Source organism: Pinus tabuliformis, chromosome 3_1 (genome assembly GCF_031772625.1).
Source record: "Pinus tabuliformis cultivar Carrire ecotype Pingquan chromosome 3_1, CPIR1, whole genome shotgun sequence".
Taxonomy (NCBI): Eukaryota; Viridiplantae; Streptophyta; class Pinopsida; order Pinales; family Pinaceae; genus Pinus; species Pinus tabuliformis.
Genome location: NC_142301.1, coordinates 251,981,386 through 251,989,549, shown reverse-complemented (window position 1 = coordinate 251,989,549; position 8,164 = coordinate 251,981,386).

The window sequence follows — 8,164 nt, the reverse complement described above, 5'->3', positions numbered from 1 at the left end:
GCTAGGCCATGTGTTTGTCATTTCAGAGATCCACCCCGCTCAGCTTCGAATCCATCCGGTAATCCAGCTCAACCGAAGTATGAGAACCCGTCTCATCAAGGCTATCTAGAAATGGCAAGGCTAGGCTAAAAACATTGTCACACCTCGCAAAACCCTTGCCATGACAGAAAACAACCACATGCAACACCATGCATGCCAAATATAGCAAGGATAATACACATGCAAATTGATACCTGCAAAGAATCCTACTGTAGCTGTTTGATCCTACCTTTCCATGTTTGATCTTTTCTTCCTCTTGCCTTCTTTTCCTTTCTTGCTCCAATGCCAAAGTGCTCCAAGAAAACTCTAAGTGTCCAAGAGTGTGAGGGAGAGAGAGAATAATAAGAGAGCTCCAAAAATGATCTGACAAAGCAGATCCTCATAAGCCTTTTTATTAACGAGGCCTCTATTTTCTTCATTTTCCATTATTTTCCTTCAATTTCCTCCTCACATGTAGCCGATGACCTTTCACCTCCTCTTTCTCCTAATTTCCATTATTTTCATAAATAAATGTGCCAAAAATGCCATTTTTCCTTCCCAAAGCCTTAGCCATTTCCTTTGCCAATTTGCTTGGCCATAAACAACCAAATGAACACCCCCTAGGATGCCTTGCCAAACATTCAGCTTGGAATAAGTATCCCATCAACCGTGGTTATTATTTTATAATTTTTATTACATGGAATTTTCACCGGGGATGTTACAGAACCCTCCCCCTTGGGGTACACCATCCTCGGTGTTCAATCATACATATACCTCAACAAACCCCCGAAAAGAAAATATATTGCTCATGGAGATTTATAACATATCTCGATGCAGTATTTACAATGATCACCTTGCTGAGTGCCAACCCACATGACAACATAACAACATGATAGCATAGTAACATGACAATATAGCAACATGAAAATCATAATGACATGACACCCATACTGCTTATTGGAGCTTTATAACATAACTCATGGCAGTATTTACATCCATATACATATGCAAATATAGCAATATCAGAAAATCATACACCAAAACATATACCAAGGCACCATATCAAAATATATACCAAAACACCATATCAAAACCTATATCAAAACACCATATCAAAATTGCTTTGCCTCAACTGGAAAACAAGGAAGGATACATGGCCTGCATCTGATTGCCATCTCCTATGTAGCTTCATCGGGCCCAAAGTGCTTCCACTGCACTTTAACCTGCTCGATTGCTAGGTTCCAGAGCATAAACACATTTTTCTGCAATATACACTGAGGCTCCGACTAGAATTCTCCATTTGGTTCCACCTATAATACAAACCCGTCAATCACATGATCAAAATCCTTAGCATACTTCTTAAGCAACGATACATCGAAAACATCATAGACTTTCACTATCGGAGGTAGTGCAAGTCGCTTGGTTACTGGCCCAATCCTATCAATAATACTAAAGGGTCCACAAAACTGTGGTTCCAACTTGGCACATGATCCAATTCGTAAGGAGCTCTTTTTTGGTTTGATGTGCAAGTAGACTTGTTCTCCAACCTGAAACTCCTTGAACAACCTGTTTCGATCTACATAGCTCTTCTTCCTATCCTGTGCTGCCTTTAAATTCTTCTTGATCACCTAAATTTCTTGTTCCATGTCTGGTCCAATCAACACCCCATTCACTGGATCAGTCCAACTGATAGGATTATTGCAACTCCGCCCATACAATGCCTCAAAAAGACTCATCCTCAATGACTCCTGATAACCATTGTTGTATGCGAACTCAACCAAGGGAAGATATTCCTCCCATTTCCACTGCTGATGCATCACATACATCCTCAACATGTCCTCCAATATCCTATTGAACTTCTCTGTCTGTCCATTTTCCTACGGATGATAAGTTGTACTGAAGGCCAACTCGGTGCCCAAACTTGCAAACAACTTCTTCCAAAAATTGGAAGTGAACTTTGCATCCCTGTCTGACACAATCTTCTTTGGAACACCATGCAACTTGACCACATGTCTGATGAATACCTATGCCACATCTCTAGATGAGAATGTAGACTTCACTGGAATGAAGAGTGCAAATTTTGTCAACCTGTCCACAACAACCATGATGGAATCATGTTGTCTCACTGTCTTCGGAAACCCTGTGATGAATTCCATGGAAATTACCTCCCATTTCCACTCTGGAATTGCAATCGGTTGTAGTATTCCACCTGGATATTTACACTCTGCCTTTACTCACTAACAATCAAAACACCTAGCCACAAACTCTGCTACATCCCTCTTCATATTTGGCCAATAATAAAATTTATTCATCGCACTTAGTGTCTTCTGATAACCTGGGTGACCTGAATAAGGTTTCGCATGAAACTCTCTCAAGATAACCTTCTTGAGCTCACTGCTATTCGACACATATATCCTGTCCTAAATCCAACCAATCCATCTGTTATAAGGAAATAGTCCACATCCTATGCACCTGCACCTGTACTTGTACATGTACCCATACTACCACTTGTACATGCACATGCACTATCACCTGTACCTGTACCTATACTGCCACCTATACCTGTACTAGTACGCTGTTGCAACCTGTGCACAATCTCCATATACCAGACATCCTGCTGACCTACCTGCAATATCCTATCCTGTAAGTCTGTCCCATAGGATCTCATAGCTACTAAGTGATTTACCTGTACCCGCCTGCTAAAAGAATCTACCACCCTGTTCTCTTTACCTTTGATGTACTTGATCTCGAAATCAAACTCACTGATCGTGGCCAACCTGCTAGCATGTCAGGCGTTCAAATTCGAATGGTCAAACAAATACACCTCAACCCAATATGATAACTCATCAATACAAGCCTCTCGCCAAGAATATAGTCCCTCCACATCTCCAATGCATGTATGATTGTTGCTAACTCAAGATCATGTGTTGGGTAGTTCTGTTCATGCTCGCTTAGTTTCCATGACTCATAGCATACCACCTGTCCATCCTGCATAAGGAATCCACCAAGTCCTCTCTTGCAAGCATCTGCACATACTACAAACTCTTTTTCCAGATTTGCAATTTGTAGCATTGGTGCATGTGTCAACAACTACTTAAGCTGCTCAAAACTAGCCTCACACTCCTTTGTCCATTCAAACTTCTTACTGTTGGGTTGTGTTATATTCTTTCCACGACTAGCCCACGTAGTTAACTGGGGGGTGGGGGGGGGGAGCCCCCTTCGTTGCGCAGATTGTGTAGCGGGGGGGGAGGGGGGTCATAGGGGGTTTGAGGCGTACCCGTAACCCCACTTTATGGGGTTTGGGGCAACGCCCCAAATTTTTTTGGTTTTGGACCTTTTGTTAGGTTGGGCAGACCCACCTATGGTTTTGTGCAAGATTTTCGCACATGTTTTTTGGATGCAATGGTTTTCGGTCCATGGTATTGGATGCTTCAGCGTGTATAAATATGTATTATAACATTGAAATGAACATAATGAAAAATCAAGCTGGTAGTCCCGCTTTTGGGATCCAGGGGAAAATCTCTGTGCATATGTGTTTTATGTGTTATGCTCTCGCATTGTTTATTTTATGTGTTTTAGAATTCGTATGCAGGTAATTTCTGTACGGGGTTAAAACCTACATTTGGTATCAGAGCTGTTTTGGCTTCAAGGGGACGCCTTTGTTGCTGATGGGTTTCACTCGGGCCTGTGGTAGACCCTGTTCAGTGGGAGATCTGCGAGATCGATTTTAGTGGTGAAAGAAAATGGCGAGCAGTGGAAAGATAGAGATCGAGAAATTTAATGGTCAGAGTTTTGAGTTGTGGAAACTCAAGATGGAGGATCTGTTGGTGGATAAAGATCAGTGGATTGCGGTAGATCTGGGTACTAAACCAACGGGAGTGTCCGATGAAGAATGGAAGAAGTTGGATCGGAAGGCAAAGAGCACAATATGATTGTGTGTCTCAGATTCAATATTGCTGAACGTATCAGGGGAAGCTACAACAAAGACTTTGTGGGACAAGTTAGGGACTTTGTACCAATCTAAGTCTCTGGTGAATAAACTTTTCCTGCGGAAAAAGTTGTATAACCTAAGGATGAAAGATGGAGACTCGGTGACAGAGCATCTGAACGCATTTAATACTGTGGTAAGTCAGTTAGCATCTGTTGATATTAAAATTTTAGATGAAGATAAGTGCATCCGTTTGTTGTGTTCTCTACTAGATTCATGGGATAGTATGGTTATTGTAATAGGTAGCAATGCAACTGCCTTACATTTTGATGAAATAGTCTCATCCTTTCTGACGGAGGAGATGAGACGGAAAAATATGGAGAGCTAGAATGGTGATGCCTTGTCTGTACGAGGATGGTTCCAGAACAGAAACAAAAATAAGTCACGAGTGGGAGATCTAAATCTAGAGGGAGATCTAAATCTCCAGGAAAACCTGTAAAAGTGGTGTGCTGGAAATGCGGAAAGGAAGGGCACTACAAAAGGAACTGTAAATCTAAAGCTCCTAACAAAGGAAAGGGATTTGATGATGCTCCTTCTGTAGAGGCGAAAACCACCTCAGATGAAGGTGGGGATGTGTACTTGGCTTCTTCAAGTACACATGTAGATCATGAGGCATGGTTGATTGACTTGGGTGCATCCTTTCACTTCGCTCCCCATAGAGAGTGGTTCTGCGAGTATGAGAAATACGATGGTGGTGATGTATTCTTAGGGGATGATAGGAAGGCTAGAATCATTGGTCGTGGAAAAGTAAAGTTGAAGCTGCAAGGTGGAAGGGTTAGAACACTTCCGGGTGTTCTGCATATTCTTGCATTAGCCAGAAATCTAATTTCTGTTAGCAAGTTGGATGATGCAGGTGTAAAAATAGTGTTCGAGAAGGATACCTACAAAATGGTTCAGGGAGCATTGGTATTGATGCGGGGAGTTCGAATTGGAACTCTGTACAAGCTACAAGGTAGCACTGTTGTTGATGGGTGCAACAGTTCCATGGTTCCTGAAAGTGGTGTAGAAAATCTAGTGGTCTCTGGAGAAAAGATCATGCTGTGGCATCAAAGGCTTGGACATATTGGAGAGAAGGGCCTTCGAATACTTCATGGTAAAGGTATGGTAGAAGGTATGAGTAATAGCTCTCTGGATTTTGATTTCTGTGAAAATTGTGTATATGGGACGCAGAATCGGGTGAGTTTCCCCTCTGGTAGTAAGAGGGCGAAACAAATATTAGAACTTGTGCACATTGATGTGTTTGGACCTGTGAAGGTCCCATCACTGGGTAAGTCTATGTACTATGTATCATTTATATATGACTTCTCAAGGAATACATGGATATATTTCCTTAAGAAGAAATATGAAGCCTTTGACAGGTTTAAAAAATTTAAGGCTCTCGTGGAAAATCAGACAGAGAAGAAGATAAAGGTGCTGAGGACAGATAATGGTGGAGAGTTTTGCAACAAGGAATTTGAAGAATTCTATAAGAAGTGTGGTATAACATGACAGAAGACTACTCCATATACACCTCAGCAAAATGGAGTTGCAGAAAGAATGAATAAGACGTTGATGGAAAGGGCAAGAAGCATGCTCAGTGGCGCTGGGTTAGGATATGAATTTTGGGCAAAGGTAGTGGATACTGCATGTTACCTGGTCAACAGGTCACCTTCATCAGTGTTGGAGGATAAGACTCCACAAGAGGTATGGACTCGTAAGAAACCCTCTCTTTCACATCTGAGGGTATTTGGATGTGATGTCTATGTACATGTTCCAGAGGAGAAACGAACCAAGTTGGGTAGTAAATCTGAAAAGTGCATCTTTATTGGGTATAAGGATGGTTTAAAGGGTTATAAGCTTTGGAACCCAGTCACACAGAAGGTTGTGTACAACCGAGATGTGGTTTTCAGAGAGGTAAAAGATGTTATTAAACATGAAGTCCAACCAAAGGAACCTGAGAAAATAGAGTTTGAGCTAAAGGAGGAAGAATCAGACTCTACAGCAGAGGAGGAATCAGAAGATGAAGAGCCAAAAACTTCGGCTGTGAGAAGATCAGTTCGAGAAAGAAGGCAACCAGAAAGGTATAGTCCATCTGCTTTTTGTTCAAATTTTGCTTTATCTATTATTGACGATGATCCCAAAACTGTGAAGAAAGCAGTAGATTTAGAGGATGAAAAACTCTGGAAAGAGGCCATGGTTGATGTAATGGCATCTTTGCACAAAAATGAGGCTTGGGATCTGGTGGAGTTGCCGGCTGGAAGGAAACCCATTGGCAGCAAATGGGTGTTCAAAAAGAAGACAAATGAAGAAGGAAAAGTGGAGAAATACAAAGCTCGGTTGGTAGCAAAAGGTTATTCCCAGGTACCGGAATTGATTTTGGTGATATTTTTTCTCCTGTTGCCAAGGTAACTTCTATTACATTACGTTTATCTGTTGCTGCTACTTTTGATTTTGAGGTAGAACAGATGGATGTGAAGACAACATTTCTTCACGGGGATCTGGAAGAGGAAATCTACATGAAGCAACCTGAAGGCTTTGCGGTGAAGGGTAAGAAAGAACTGGTATGCAAGTTAAAGAAGTCTCTGTATGGGTTAAAATAGTCACCAAGGATGTGGTATCAGAAATTTGATACATTTATACGGGACTTGGCTTCACTAGAAGCAAAGCAGATCACTGCGTGCATTTTAAATTAATTGGTGACCGTGTTATTTATCTGGTCTTGTATGTGGATGATATGTTGCTAGTTGGAAATGACAAAGAAATTATCCAAGATTTGAAGACCCAATTGTCCTCCAAATTAGACATTAAAGATCTTGGTGCTGCAAACTATATTTTGGGCATGGAAATTAAAAGAGATTGGGCAAAGAGGAAGCTCTGGTTAAATGAGAGGAAGTATGTCGAGACAATACTGCAGAGGTTTAATATGCAGGATAGTAAACCGGTTAAGGTTCCTATTCCTGTAGGTGTAAGGTTATCTGCTGAACAGTGTCCCAAGACACAAGAAGAGGAAGAAGACATGTCCCCTGTTCCATATGCAAGTGCAGTCGGTAGCCTGATGTATGTAATGGTATGTACAAGACCAGACATTGCACATGCAGTGGGAGTATTGAACAGGTTTATGTCAAAACCAGGAAAGGAGCATTGGACAGTAGTGAAGCGGGTTTTCAGGTATTTGCGTGGCACTAGTGATTATGGTTTGTGCTACCAAAGAAGACCAGGATTGGACAGAGTGTTGGATATTCATGGCTTTGTTGATGCAGACTGGGCCGGAGATCTGGATCAGAGAAGATCTACAAGTGGGTATGTGTTTAACCTATTTGGAGGTCAGTCAGTTGGATGAGTAAGAAACAATCTGTAGTGGCACTATCAACTACAGAGGCAGAATACATGGCAGCCACTCATGCAAGCAAGGAAGCAGTTTGGTTGCAGATGATTGTGTTCAAGTATGGGGTTAGTACAGGGAGCTATAAGGATAGACCATGACAGCCAAAGTGAAGTTTTCTTGGAAAAGAACCCCACATATCATTCAAAGACAAAGCACATTAATGTTCAGTATCAGTTTGTGAGGGATATAATAGAAGACAAAAAGGTGTTGCTGGTAAAGGTGGACACTTTGGAGAATACTGCAGATGCATTGACAAAATTTGTGAGCTCTGAGAAGTTCTCTTGGTGTAGAGAGACAATGGGCATTTCAGGGCTGGAAAAATGACTAAGCTCTCTTGTGGTCCCCTGTGGAAAGAAAACAACATGTGGGAGAATGTTGGGTTGTGTTATATTCTTTCCACAACTAGCCCACATAGTTAACTGGGGGGTTGGGGGGGGGGGGGGGGCAGAGCCCTCCTTCGTTGCGCAGATTGTGTAGCAGGGGGGGAGGGTCATAGGGGGTTTGAGGCATACCCGTAACCCCACTTTATGGGGTCCAGGGCAGTTCCCCAGAAAATTTTGGTTTTGGACCTTATGTTAGGTTGGGCGGACCCACCTATGGTTTTGTGCAGGATTTTCGCACATGTTTTTTGGACGCGATGGTTTTCGGTCCATGGTATTGGATGCTTCGACATGTATAAATATGTATTATAACATTGAAAGGAACATAATGAAAAATCAAGCTGGTAGTCTCGGTTTTGGGATCCATGGGAAAATCTCTGTGTATATGTGTTTTATGTGTTATTCTCTCGCATT